The sequence below is a fragment of the Muscardinus avellanarius genome, assembly GCF_963383645.1.
Source record: "Muscardinus avellanarius genome assembly, chromosome: 9".
Classification (NCBI taxonomy): Eukaryota; Metazoa; Chordata; class Mammalia; order Rodentia; family Gliridae; genus Muscardinus; species Muscardinus avellanarius.
Window position 1 is genome coordinate 62,302,902 of NC_137795.1, and position 15,826 is coordinate 62,318,727.

A 15,826-nucleotide genomic window follows, 5' to 3' on the forward strand; every position below is an offset into this window, starting at 1 on the left:
CCTTTGGACTTGTATCTTGATTTCACAAAAGCATTTTTGTAGAGATTTTTTTTTAATTTGGAGGAAAGCCTGATACTTACAATTTAGGTTTCAAAGTTTTCCCCCTCGGTTGGTGTTTTAGCTATTAATTAAGACTTCCAATCTGCATAGCACACCGTAATGATCTTACTGTGTTGAGAGTATTGCTGCTAGAAGACTTGGACTTGAACTCATAATTAATTTTTCTTCATTTCCCTTAGAAAAACATATGGTATTTGTGTAGCACTACTTCAGCATTTAACGGTGGAATCATGAAATGTAACCATGATAATTAACATCCAATTTTCACAGATGGGTCTGAGAACATGTAATTTATAAGATACAAATGACATCCGTGCAGACTTTTTATTGAGAAGAGCAGCTATTTGTATTGTGAATGTATTAAGATCCCATTTTGTAATTACCATAGTACTTTTTAAAAATTTTAAAATACTTTCCATTTTCCTTAAAAAATAAAAGAATGAATATTTGCAACATTTTTATCCTGCTAATGTCGTCATGTGTCTGTTTGTCATTTGAAAATTGTTGTCTTCTGAAGAAGCTATTCATCTTGTCTATTTACATATAAATGATAGACACATTTGAATAATATGGTAATGTGGCTACAAGGACAGTTAACACTGAGCAGTTGCATATATTACATGCTACCAAGAATGGATGCAGATTCGCACATCAATGCAAATATAATTTCTTTTGTGTAATCCATGATTTGAAGTCAATAATGTATTCAGCTGATTTAGACTTGAAACTTTTTATTTTTCAGTATGTGTATTTTACATATTTCAATTGAAATATAGATTTTTTTCAACTATACTTATTAACTTTTGTAACATTGTATAGCAAAGCTACTTCAAAACTGTATGTATGCTCTCTCTCAAATTAAATAATTGAATTAAAAGGAAGAAAAATCATAACATTGAGAAACAATAATAATTTTAAAGTATGTCTCTAAAATATTTTTTTTGTGTGGGTCTGGGGATGGAACCTAGAGGCATTCAACCTCCGAGCTACACCTCCTGCCCAATTTTTTATTCTTTATTTTGAAACAGGGTCTCACGGAGTTGCGGAGGGCCTCAGTAGCTGAGGCTGTCTGCGAACCGCGATCCTCCAGTCTCAGCCTCCTAAATGCTGGGATTACAAGTGTGCGCCACCATGCCCGGTTTAAAATTTTAAATGAAAAGAACATATATTTTTGAGAGTATAAAATGTGCATGTTGACTACTATTTTATTTTATGATTTTAAATTTTGTGGGGTGGTCAAAAAATAAAAGAAATTCTTTGTTTTGTAATATTTGTGACTAAGACTGATGTTTAATGTAATCTTTTTTTTTTTATTTTTTATGTGAGTGGAATTTTCCCTGGTCCCAGTTCTTATGTAGATTATCATTGGCCTTCTTAAACCACCACATAATAGCATGGGCACATGCACTGGCTGGATCAGGAGCATTTCTTTCCTAACCTCTCTGGAGAGGTAGGACATACTCTATAGGTCATCGTTTTTGGAAGTGAAGCAAGCCATCCGTAACTTATGATTACCTGCCTCTTCTGTTTTCCCTGCTACCTGCTTTCCTTGCCTTCTTTCTCTTTCTTGCCCTTTTCATTTTTGTCTTTCCTTTATTACTCTTTTAATCTCTGTTCTTTGGGTAAAGGACCGTTGATGGCTATACCTAAAGTTGCTCACTTAGATTTTTGTCATTTTAAGTAAGATATGTCTCATTGGAAGGCTGAGACAGGATGATTGCAGGATTAAGAACAGCTTTAGCAACTTAGCCAACACTATTTCAAAACCAAAGGGATGGGGGTTGGAGTATAGCTTAGAGCAAGAGTGCCTCTGGGTTCAACCTTCTTTGTACCCATTCCCCTAAAAAAAGATGGTGCAAGCCTGTAATCCCAGTACGTGGGAGGCCGAGATGGGAGGTTTGAGGACAGCCTCAACAACATAGTGAGACTCAGCAACCTAGTGAATTTTTGTTTTGAAACAGAAACATAAAAAGTGCTTGGGGTGTAGCATGGAGGTACAATACCCCTAGGTTCAATGCTCGTAACCTCCCCACATACATACACATACATATTTCAGTGGGATTCGAGTGAGGGATGCTGAAGGGATGCTTCCCAAGCGTGGGGATTACAAGCGTTCGCTACCACACCCGGCTACCTTTCCTATGTTTGGTTTAGTGATTGACTCTAATAAGTTTGTGAATGTATATCGTGTACATTAGGGAATTTCATCCCCCCCACTTCCCTCAATTATGTTGCCTTATTTGCTCATCTACCTATTTGTTTCTTTAGTATCTAGAGTTTCTCGTATGACCCATTTTCTCCCTAGCTTTCACATCTTAGGGAGAGCATCCAATTTCTTTTTGTGACTGAATAATCTCACTTAGCATAATGTCCTCCAGTTCCATCCATTTTCTTGTAAATGATGTAATTTTGTTTTTCCTTATGGCGGAGTAAAATTCCATTGTGTACATATCCTATAGTTTTGTAATCCATTGATTCATTGATGGACATCTTGGCTGATCCCATAGTTTGTCAATTGTGAATTGTGTGGCTATGAACATAGATACACATGCATTAGTTTGGTAGTTTGGCTTCCTATCTTTTGGGTAGATACCCAGAAGTGGTATTGCTGGATTGAATGGTAGATTTGTTCCCATTCTTCTGAGGATTCTCCATACTGTTTTCCAAAGTGGTTGCACTAATTTGCAATCCCACCAACGATGTCTTAGTGTTCCCATTTCTCCACATCCTCGCCAGCATCTGTTGTTTGTATTTTGAACGATTGCCATTCTAGTTGGAGTTAGGTGAAATCTCAGGGTAGTTTTGATGTGTATCTCTTTGATTGTTAATGATGTTAGGCATTTTTTCATACATCCATTGGCCATTTTCTTATTTTGTGAAGTGTCTAGTTCACTTTGCCCATTTTTTGATTGGGTTATTTGCTTTCTTAAGTGCTGAATTTTTCTTGAGTTTTCTGTATATTCTAGATATTAGATCTCTATTGAAGGAGTAGGTGGCAAAAATCTTCTCCCATTCTGTTGGCTCTTAGTTTAAGTTTTTTTTTTTTTAATTTTTTATTGGTGCATTATATTCAAACATCATATGGGGTAAAAAACTTGTGTATACAAACATGTACACATCGCTGATTTAACTCCTACCCAATTCCCACCCCATTCCCTCCTCGTCCCTCCTTCCCTTGCTTGGCTTAGTGATTGACTTCGATATGTTTAAGTACATTGTGTGTTTTAGAGATTTTCCTCTTCCCCCCTCCTTTCTCCTCCTTTAGGTTGTCTTGTTTGCTCCTCTATAGGATTTTCTTTTTCATCTAGAGTTCCTCCTATGACCCATTTCTCCCTAACTCTCACATATTAGAGAAAGCATCTGATTTCTTATTTTTTGTGACTGACTAATCTCACTTAGCATAATGTCCTCCAGTTCCATCCATTTCCCTGAAAATGATGTAATTGGGTTTTTTTTTTAATGGCTGAGTAAAATTCCATTGTGTACATATCCCACAGTTTTGTAATCTGTTCATCTGTTGATGGACATCTTGGCTGGTTCCATTGTTTGACTATGGTGAATTGTGCAGCTATGAACATAGATACACATGCATTAGTTTGGTAGTTTGGCTTCCTATCTTTTGGGTAGATACCCAGAAGTGGTATTGCTGGATCGAATGGTAGATTTGTTCCCATTCTTCTGAGGATTCTCCATACTGTTTTCCAAAGTGGTTGCACTAATTTGCAATCCCACCAACTATGTCTTAGTGTTTCCACTTCTCCACATCCTCGCCAGCATCTGTTGTTGTTTGCGTTTTGAATGATTGCCATTCTAGTTGGAGTTAGATGAAATCTCAGGGTAGTTTTGATTTGCATCTCTCTGATTGCCAGTGATGTTGAGCATTTTTTCATGCATTTATTGGCCATTTGAATTTCTTCTTTTGTGAAGTGTCTATTTAGTTCGTTTGCCCATTTTGTTATTGGATGCTTTGTCTTCTTAGTGTTGAGTTTCTTGAGTTCTCTGTATATTCTAGATATTAGTCCTCTATCAGAGGTGTAGGTGGCAAAAATCTTCTCCCATTCTTTTGGCTCTTGATTGAGGTTCTTGACAGTTTCCTTTGCTGAACAGAAGCTCTTTAGTTTCATGCCATCCCACGTATTGATTCTCCTTTTAATTTGTTGTGCCTTTGGGGTCTTGTTGAGAAAGTGTTTATCTGTGCCTATGTGTTGCACTGTTGGACCTATGTCCTCTTCAAGGAGCTTCAAGGTCTCTGGTTTGATTTCCAAGTCTTTGATTCATCTTGAGTTGACTTTTGTACAGGGTGAGAAAGTGGGATTAATTTCCAATTTTCTGCATATGGTTAACCCGTTTTGCCAACACCATTTGTTGAAGAGGCTATCTTTTTTCCAGTGTATGTTTTTGGCCCCTTTGTCAAAAATCAATTGGCTGAAAGTGTGTGGACTTGTTTCTGGGTCTTCTATTCTGCTCCATTGGACTATATATCTTTTCTTTTGCCAATACCATGCTGTTTTTATTACAATGGCTTTGTAGTATAAAGTCAGGTATTGTGATTTCTCCTGCATGGTTTTTGTTGCTGAGAACTGCCTTGGCTATTCTGGGCTTTTTGTTATTCCAGATAAATTTAAGGACTGATTTTTCTATGTCTGTGAGGAATGATCTTGGTAATTTAATGGGCATTGCGTTAAATCTGTAGATCACTTTTGGAAGGATGGCCATTTTAATAATATTTATTCTGCCAATCCATGAACATGGAAGTTCCTTTCATCTTCTAAGATCTTCGGTTTCTTTTTTCACTGTTTTATGGTTTAAGTTCTTGATAGTTTCTTTTGCTGTACAAAAACTCTTCAGTTTAAAGCAGTCTCAAGTATTGAACTACATTTTAGTTTCTTGTAATTTTGGGTCAATAATACCTTAACAAAGCCATAAAATTAAAAGAAAATCAACAAACTCATAATCATGAAATTGTCGAGGAAAGTAATTTTATTTCTTTCTCTGTGCTGTAAACTAATAAAATATCCCAAACCAATATATAACATTATACCTTGAGACTCTTATATTCTCCAAAGGGGGAGAGAGAGGCTGTGTTACTAGGAATCATATAAAGTGATTTATGGATCTTTACACATTCATAAGGTATTTTTCTAGTATTGTACATTCCTTAAGACACTCCTACCAATATTATCTCATTAGATTCTACCTCAGCCCTTTGTGATAGGTAAGAAATTCATTTTTATTTAGTATTTCACTGATGAAGAAAAATAATGTTTGGAGAATTTAAAACAGAGTTACTAAAAACATTTAGTTAACTTAAGATAAGATTATACCCCACATCTCCTCTATTTGGGAGCCCTGCTACTTCATTACAACCTGCAGGCTACCTATATTAACCACCTGTATAGTTTTTATAATGGTCTGGGGTGTGTGTGATATGGGCAGAAAGCAGAAAATCATATCTTTAAGCTCTGCCACATAATTTACCTAATTATTTAGTTTCTCTGCCTCATACATTTGATTTCCAAGTCTATGAAGAATGCTTTAATTTGCATGAATTTATATCACATCTGTTCTTGAAAAACTGTCGCTCTCCATCAATATTCTTGTTTTCAGATGAAACTGTCTGAAAGCAATTGAAGATTGTTCTGCTCTCCTGTGACCTAAATATATATATGTACATGGACATGCACACACAAGTTTGAATTGGAGTGATCAGGGAAGGTCTATCTGAGAAGGTGAGAGGCATTCAGGTAAAAATCTGAAGGACTTGAGAGAGCCAGGCCCACACATATTTTGGAGAAGATCATTTCACACTGAAGGCAGGTGTGTGTGTCTGGAAAGGAGAGAGCAAGGATGACAGGAAAAAGATCAAATCCCAGATGCAGGGTGAGGCCAGCTTGTGTTGACCTTTAAGATCTATTTTACTGAGTTTGGATTTAACTCAGAATAAGATGGATACTCATGAATGGACCCTGAGGAGAGAAATGATCTCATCTGACTTTTTTTTTGGTGCATTGTTGTCATATATGTTAGTGGAGTGCAAGATGGTAGAGGCATAGGTCCACATATCACTCAATTAGCCCTTACCCAATCCCCCCCCCTTTCTCATGTTTGGCTTAGTGATTGACTTTGATATGTCTGTGAATGTATATCATGTACATTAGGGAATTTCTTCTTCCCTCTTATCACTCCCAGTTAGGCCTCCTTATTTGCTCATCTATGATTTCTCCTTTTTTATCTAAAGTTTCTCCAATGACCCTTTTTCTCCCTAGCTTCCACATATTAGGGAGAACATCAAGTTTCTTACTTTTTGTAACTGACTAATATCACTTAGCATAATGTTCTCCAGTTCCATCCATTTCCCTGTAAATGACATAATTTTGTTCTTCTTTATGGCTGAGTAAAATTCCATTCGTGTGTGTGTGTGTGTGTGTGTGTGTGTGTGTGTGTGTGTGTGTGTTACTGGCGATGGAATCCAGGGCCCTTCTACCGCCGGGCTACACCTCCAGACCTATTTTATATTTTATTTGGAATCAGGGTCTCACTAAGTTGCTGAAAGCCTCACCAAGCTACTGAAGCTGGCTTCGAAACTGCATTCCTCCTGTCTCAGCTTCCCAAGCATGTGCCACCATTCACCCTGCTTCTGATGGCTTTTTAAAGAAGAGAGTGAAGGTAGACAGGTTCTGCAAAAGAAGGCCAGTTAGGAGGCTGCTGCAGTATAATTTAAGCATAAGATGATGTCAACAAAGGAGATGGTGAAAAGTGGCTAGATTCTGTTTTTATTTTTATGATTGAGCTGATAATGTGGGATTTGAGAGACAAAGAGGAGTCAAGAATGACCCCAATGATTTAGGCTTGAGTCACTGTGATCGCGGAGTTCCTTAAGGAGTGATAAGGAAACCTGCAGAAGTTTGAGGTGCTTATTGAAATTGCAAATGGAGTTGTCACAAAGCAGTTGAAGATAAGATTCTAGAGGAGATGTTCAAGATAGAGATATGGAAATTGTCTGAGTTATAGACATTGAAATCTAAGGTATTAAATGAAATCGCCAAACGTGGTGATTGTCACCCTGGTTTCTCTAAGAGAACCATGTATTTGAATTCTCATAGTCTTGTGTTGTCTCTGCCCCTTTGATCTAGGCAGGGTTTGTGATTTTATCTAACCAATAAAGCAACATGGTAAAAGGGCACTGTACCAGTCCTAGGCCTCATGTTTAAGAAGGCCAGACAGTATCTATTTTTGCAGTCCTGACCAGCTGTTTGAGAATTCCAGATGTCCTACTAGACAGATCATGTGGAGAATAAAGAACAAAGCATGTGGTGTGCAGATAGTCTGTAGACAGAGGTCCCCAGCTGTGCCGTTTGCACAGCCAGACTAGCCAAAGTCCATACATAGGGGCACCCCATTCTGGAAGAGAGGTTAGGAGTATATTCCAGACTCACAGACACCATGTGGAGCCTGAGATAAGTCCACTCTGTTTCTAAATTTCCAGCCTATAAAAATTTGAGAAATAATATAATTGCTGTTGCTTAAAGCTAATAATTCTTTGGTTAGTGTGTTATGCATTAGTCAGTAACTAGTGAATCATGTGATATGAGCAAACAAATACAGGAAGAAAAAGAGAGTTCCATGGACTGAGCACTGGGACATTCTAACACTAAGGTCCAAGTCATAAAACCAGCCAAGGATTTTGAAAAGGTTCTACTACTATGGAAGGAAAGCATTGATATTTTCAGATAAAATTATTTTATTGATTTACTGAGCTGGATGAATAAGGGTAGGTGCTACCTCTTCAGTGCATACCAGAGCATCTGACACATCGCAGGTCCTTCTGACATGAGTAAATTAATAAATGAGTGATATTTGTACGAGGAAGAACGAGATAGTAATAATTTCACTATTTGAGGCAAGCAGCCAAGAGAATTACTTAACTCTCATTTTAAAATTTGTTTTCATTTCTTTACCTACTTTAGCTGTATTCTATCTGTATTGTTTATATGCAATCTTTTTCTTCCAAAGCAAATGATCTTTCAAGTAGAAGATTTAGAACAAAATTGACTCCATAAGAGTTAGAGCAGACCTCAGACAGTGCCATAGTCTGATGACTCATTGAGTCAAAGGAATTAAAGAATCTAGCTGCTCTTAATGAATGTGCCAATCATAGTTTCCTTTTGCAAGCAAAAAAAAATTCTCATTGTTAAGTTTAATCAGAATCTTTACTGAGGGGATATCGTTAGCGGAGATGATATCATATGACTGACATCACCTTGCTTGGAAGATTTTTAAAATGAGCAGGAACTATGAAGAGGCTGGGCTCCCAGGACCAGAGCTAAGATTATGCCCTGGATCTGCCCTCTGCTGCCCCCAGGTATGTTGTAACTGGACATCCTTTCTTGCTTTGTTTGCCTGGATACGTGAGCCACCAGATGTTACTGTTCTGCTAATGTTAAAATGCCATTCTCATGCTTTTTTGGGTTGTCTTCTAATGCTGAGTCAGGAATGATTGTGTTTGGTTGGCTGAGATGAAGTCACATGTCATGTTTGGACTGCAAGGATGCTGAGAAAGTGAGAGTCTAGTGCTTTGGCTTCTGCAGTAGTGTTGGGTCCTGTCTCCTGTCAAGATTCATAAAACAAGGAATTTTCCCAATATAGGTAATGAATTCAGATCAGAGCATGCTTTCCTTGGTTCCTTGAACCATCTCATAAACTAAACATCTGCTAGAATAACTTTAAACTTTCTATTTTTTGAGAGGCTGTGGGGAACAAATCTTTTGACTCTATAAATATATAAGCTTAATAGGAAACATTAGAGAAATTCAAAACTATATATTTAGACTTGAATTTAAAATAATCTCAATTTTCATTATGTAAGGAATAATGTTACTTATTGACTTCAGTAAACTTGTTACAAGGATTCTTGAGATTTTTATAAACAAAATAGCAATGAAACTTTGTTAGGGGGCTATTTTTTAAAATTTAACTTTGGATGAAAACCTTCACACAAAGTCTGTTGATTAATGAATTGACATCAGCAAAAATCCAAGTGGGGTGTGTGACTGGGCATTGTGTTTGACCTTGTTGTACTTGATATTTCTATTAATGACTCAGATACAGACATGGTTATGACTTTTATTTTTTTTTTTGCGGTACCGGAAATGGAACCCAGAGGCATTGTACCACTGAGCTACACCCCCAGCCCTATTTTTTAGTTGTTTTTTTTTTTTTTTTTTGAAACAGGGTCTGAGTTGTGAAGAGCCTCATTAAGTAGCTGAGGCTGTCCATGAACTATAATCCTCCAGTCTCTGCCTCCCAAATGCTGGGATTAGAAGCATGAGCCACCACACCAGGCAGTTATGACATGTTTGACGTGTGTGTGTGTGTGTGTGACCTGAACCATAATTCATACATGATGTGATAGACTCAAGGGACAGAAGACAATCTTATGAAACAGAGAGTCTAATCTATGAGGTAAATTACTGTAGGGGTAAATAAAACAGTGTATTTGATTAAAATAAAGGCAATTTAATCCAGTACAGGAAAAAGAGTGGAAGAAAGTTAACTTAGAAATGATTTATGTAAAAAAAAAAGTGATTTCTTTGTCTGGGTGTGAGCTGACACTGAAATATGACTACAACAGAAGATAATGCCTTCTTAAGGAAGAGAATATTTAACTTCACTGTGCCTCTTTGAAAGGCACAATGGCCAGTGTGGGTGTGTGCTTTGACAGAAACTGAGGCAAACAGGAATGTGCAGAAAGGAAGGCTTATAAGAAGACAAGATGGCATCAGTAAAGGTGTCCAAATTCAGGAGAATTTGAGACATATAAGAGACTAGAATGGTATCATAGATTTTGCAGACAAGATAAGAAAGCCAAGTGTGAGAGTTTAAGGAGGCTGGGTTTAGCTTAATACTAGGAAGAATGCTCAAATGCTTTCTGTTTTCTATAAATTAAAACCAGTGCCTTAAAGTGTAAAGAGCACCTTATCACTCAAAGTATCCAAGTGGAAGATAAATGGATCCCCATGAGAAATCCTATAGAGAAGGTTCCCAACCTCTACTACATGCATTGCACTGCAATGTTTAACATAGGTGTCTTTTCTATGTAGTCCCAACTGAAACTACAATGTAGGTATCAGGTTCCTTCATTTTGCAGATGAGAAGTCAGTCTCTAATGTCAAGATCTCCATGCATACCCTTTTCAGCGACTGCATTTTATCACCTCCGGAGTCCAGTGTCTGTCCAGGTCACTCCGTCTTTACATTGCAAAGGACTCTCCAAAATTTTGCAACTGTTATATAAACGTGTCCTAACACTACTTGTTATCATTCACTTAGTCATTCATTCATTCATTCATTTTTTCCTATAGTGCAGATGGGACCATCTTCCTTGCCAGTGAGTATCCTTAGGTTCCATATGAAGCCCTTGCTTTAAACAAGATCTGTGACCTTAGACTAGATGATCTCCATGAGCCAAATTATTTATAAGTTACTGTCACAGGTCTACATGTGTTATGGGACTACAACCTATTTGTGTTTTAGTGAAAACAGTTGGAAAAGTAGATTTGATTCATAGAATCTTTTTTAATGGGAGAGTTTCAGAGATGTTTTTGTTTCATGGATGGAGAACTAGTTATGCAGTATAATACTATGATTGTATTTTCAGAAGAGGAAAGCTGTCATTCAAAACCAAGTACCAAATGTGAACAGATGTAAGCATTGCGGATGAGTGAGTGCTCAGGCAGTGTAAGATAAAGGAATTCTGAACCATAAGGAGAAATTAAAGAAATGAAAAGGAAACACGCTAGCTTTCAATCGGTGCTCTCTTATGAACTTCCCATTTCCTCTAATTGGTAGGACAAAGTCAATTAACTTCTTTTCTGTCCTTTTCCCTAATGACTTTTTCTTGGCTAATAAGGAATCTTAGTTTCACTTAATCACTCTCAACTGTGTGTTCACTGTCATGCTTTAGTGCTCAGATCTTGGGTTTGTTGTTTGTTTCTATTTATATAATACTTATATTCTCCATAGTCTTATGTTTGCTGCCCTTATTAAGCATGCCTCATCATAATTCAGTATTTTAATTCACATGATCTAAAATGTTGGATATTTAGCTTGTTATAGTAACTGCCTGATTATTCTTAAAAAACAGTTATAAACATGTTCCTCTATAGAGCAGATTGTTTAATGGAAATATTGTATACCTCCCTGATTTTTATTTTTACATTATTTTTCTCACTTTTTAGAACTTTATCCTACAAACTACAGACATAAGATGGTAGAAAAATCAGGGGAGATGAGAACAGTAAAGAAATAAAGAATGTTTTCAGAAAGAACAGAATATTCTCATGTTGTTGCTTTATACTCAACAACAAGAATTATTGTCATATTTTTAAGAAACCAAAATCTTGAAAAACTCATGTTTGAGATGGTGAGAGGAGGCAAGAGACTGATGCATTGAATCTAATATAACTGACAATAATGATCAGCTTGTAGGAATTAAAGCTTTGGCTAATGTAGAAAAGTAGCAATTTAATGAAAGTACCTAAAATCAGGACGAAGATGATCAATAATTCCAATTACCTTCACATTAAGTTTGATTAGGTCATTAAGTACTTGGAAAAAAATCATTACCAAATTCAGTTCCAAGTGAGAAAGTATGTTTTTCTTTTATATCAGACAAAATGGAGTGGCTATAACTTTTCACCAATTTTCAGAATCAGTAATTTGATAAATGCATATCATTATAGTGATTATTTCATTTTATCTACTTTTAAAAATTATTTCTTGAATTTTATGAATATTTGGTTAACATCACATAAGTTTTTGCTTTTGTAAAAAATATTAAACATGTTTAGCTTTAAATAATTCAAATCATTCATTTTTGTTTGTTGATTATTCTTCCTCCCTCCCCCTCCCCTCCCCTCCCCCCTCCCTCTCTCCCTCCCCCCCCCCCTCCTCTCTCTCTTTTGTGGTACCAGAGATAAAACTCAGGGGCATTCTACCTGTGAACTCTACTGCCAGCCATATTTTTTATTCTTTATTTTGAAACAAGGTCTCACTAAGTTACAGAGGGCCTCACAAGCTGTTGAGGTTGGTCGCAAACATGCGATCCCCCTGTCTCAGGCTCCCAAGGACTAGAAGCACCACCATGGCTGGCTGACGTAATTATTATTATTAATTATTATTGTTATTTTTGTGTGAGGTACTAGGGATGGAAGCCTTCTACCTCCAGGCTACACTCCCAGACCTATTTTATATTTTATTTGGAAACAGGGTCTCTGCGCGATCCTCCTGTCTCCGCCTCCCAAGCGGGGATTACAAACATGCGCCACCAGGCCCGGCTGAGGCAATTATTTTTAAGGAAGTTGTACTTGGACGTGAATTGAGTCCTTAAATTATAACTTTATTATGAGAAACTGCAGTATTTACTTTCAACTTATTACTGCTTTTTATGTTTTTTCTTTTTCTGAATATTTAATGAAATTTTCTAATATTGTCACTTCTTGATCACACATCTTTGGGATCATTCACTGATTCCTACAATGCAAAACAGGACTTTAGGGTTTTTCTTTTTTCTCATCCTTCCACTTTAAAACAAGTAGATTTTACTTTTAACCTCTCATCCTCTCAGTATGGTTAAAATAGACTTTTGATTATATTAGAATTTAATATTTACATCATTTTGTCAATATAAATCTCCATTGCTGTGGCATGTGGTATACTATTGTGATTACTTTTCCTTCTCAACTTTTGGTGTCCCTGGAATTAATACTAATTTCTCGTTTTCAATTTTTTGTTAAATCAAGACCTCTCAGAGCCTCTGTAGAGCACATCTTCTCTTATTTCCTGGCATGCCCTTCCCCTCTCTCTTGGCCTAGAAGGAGCTTTCTGTCCAGCCATCTTATTTGTTTTGTTTTGTGAAGCATAATTTTTAATGTCTTCCAGCGAAAAGGCATGTAGAAGAACTCTGGAAATTTATTCTGCATGGGTGCTTGACAGTTTGGCTTAATGTGGAATTCTTGGTTGCAAATTTAATTGCATTAAAATTTCAGTTGGACTGTTCCATTGTTGTTTAGTCTTCACTGTTTCTGTTAAAATTCTTCTCCCCCCCTTTTTTTTTTGAGGTGCTAGGAGTTCAACATGAGGCATTTTACCTCTGAGCTGCATCCCTGCCAGATATTTTATTCTTTATTTGGAAACAGATTCTCACTAAGTTGTTGAGGGCTTCACTAAATAGCTGAGGCTGACTTTGAACCTGCAATCCTCCTGTCTCAACCTCCTAAGTACTGGGATTACTAGCATGCATCACCATGCCCAGTCTCCCTTCAATTTTAATGTTCTTAAATTTTATGTGGAAGTAAAAACAGAAGCCAAGGTGCAGTTTTAATTTCCTGGGTTACACCTTTTTGTGTGTGTGTGTGCTTTTATCGGTGCATTATAGTCTCACATCATAACGTAAATCATGTTGACAATGACATACAAGTACACGCTCTTGGTGTCCCCTCTCCATTTCCCTCCCACCCAATACAGAGTACCCATATTGATATTGGTATATATTCACATGTATACACATAGTCTATGCAAGTATTTCTACTAATGAACCTTAGTCTTCATGGTTAGACCTTTTTAATCTGGAACCTCAAATCTTTCCATTCTTCCTTTTTTTGGAAAGGAAGGTAATGCAACAGATATAGGGAGATATAATTTACATAACAGAATTCAGTCTTTAAAGTATACAACACAGTGTCTTATAGTAGTATATTCAGTGCTGTGAAACCATCACCACTATCTAATTTTAGAACATTTTGTTACCTTACAAAGAAGCTTCATACCTGACATGAGTCACTCCAAATTCACAATTTCACCTCTGTGTCATTAACCACTAATTTAGTTTTTGTTTCTGTTAGGTTTGCTTAGACCTTTTTTTATAAATGGATTCATATTAATGTGTGACCTTTTATGACGGTCTTCTTTCACTTAGTATAATGTTGTTGAAGTTTATCTATATTGTAGTATGTATTAGAATTATTCCATGGTATGAATATACCAGGTTTTGTTTATTCATTCATCTGTTGATGCACATTGTTTTAAACTTTTTGGCCATTCAGAATAGTGCTGGCTCTAGTTACACCATTTTAGGATATCTTTCAAAAAGATTGAAATCAGAAAATCATAGTAATATATGAATATCCATTTTAATGTTTTTTAAGTATCAGACCACAATCTCCAAATTATGGAACCAGGCTAGGTGTTTGTCAATAGATGAAGGGGTTAAAAATTATGGCATATCCAGGTGTGGTTGCAATTTCAGTACTTGGGAGGCTGACAGAAGGATGCCTGGTTCAAGAACATCCTCAGTAGTGAGGCTCTCATTAACCCAGTGAGACCCTGTTTCAAAATAAAAATAAAAAATAGGGCCGGGGGATAGCTCTGAGGCACAATGACTCTGGATTCAATTCCTAGTAGCAAAAAAATTAAATTAAATTTCTAGTAGCAAAAATATTAAATTATGAGATATACATGCAAATGGAATTCTACTCAGCAATAAAAAAGAACAAAATAATTTCATTTGCAGGAAAATGAGTGGACCTGAGGATCATTATATTAAGTGAGATAATAGAAATTGAAGTCATCATATAATCAGTCATAGAAAATGAAGAATTATATGATTTCTCTTATATGTATGTGGAAGGTAGGAAGTAATTGGGATACCACAGGGGCTTCAGATAGTGAAAGAGGAACTCCAGTGAAAGGGGAAGAGAAATACCAGGGAGGTGGTCTGGGGGAAGGGAGGAATAGGAAGAATCAATGAAAGAAACTCCTCCACTCACATTAAGCACATATGTGAGAAGACCACTGCCAATCTCAGTACCCTGTATGGGAGCGGAGAGAGGGGAGGAAGCCCAAGAAAAGCCACCAAGTGCTGTGTGCATGTGTGCCACTATCATTATGAGCTACACTCTGATGTGAGACTACAATGCACCAGTAAATGTATGAAATAAGTAAATAACTAAGATAAAATGTAAAATCTATTTTAGGTGGGTGAAAATTGCATTTCCTATTAGTGCACCATTTAGAATCCTATAAGCATAGCAAAAGGTTTTCTCATTATTGCCATTGACTATCATGTCTAGGACATCTGTTGTAATGGTGTAATGGTAATATACATTTATTCACTACACTATTTTCACTGAGCAGAGACCAATCTGTATTATTTACTCTTACATTTCCAGTACCTGACTGGGAATCTGTACAATAGATGGTTATTTCACTCATTCTTTAAAAAATATTGTGCTAGCTGGACATGGTGTCGCATGCTTGTAATCTCAGCATTTGGGAGGCTGAGACAGGAGGATCACGGTTCACAGACAGCCTCAGCTACTTAATGAGGACCTTTGCAACTCGTGAGACCCTGTTTTAAAATAAAGAATGAAAAAAGAGGGCTAAAAATGTAGCTCAGGGTAGAATGCCACTCCCCTAGGTTCTATCCTCAGTACAGCAAAAAAAAAAAAAGAAATTGTGCTGACATGAACATTTGTGTGCAAGTTTTTTTTTGTTGTTGTTGTTGTAGTTTTTTTTTTTTTGTTTTGTTTTGTTTTGTTTTGTTTTGTTTTGAAACAGGGTCTCTTAAGCCAGCGCGGATGGCTTCAAACCTGCATGATCTTCCTGTCTCCGCCTCCCAAGCGTGGGGATTACAAGCATGCACCACCATGCCTGGCTTGTACAAGTATTTTTAAGTGCCTGTTTTCAATTATTTTGGCTATATACCTAGA

The 15,826-nt window shown here is 36.7% G+C and overlaps 1 protein-coding gene across 4 annotated transcripts in view; it reads left to right on the forward strand.

Annotated features, from left to right (window-relative positions):
- CDK14 (cyclin dependent kinase 14) overlaps positions 1-15,826 on the forward strand; it is a gene marked incomplete at both ends in the record, with an annotated part of 505,411 nt that overhangs the window by 263,801 nt on the left and 225,784 nt on the right. The gene's annotated exons all lie outside the window — the stretch shown is intronic.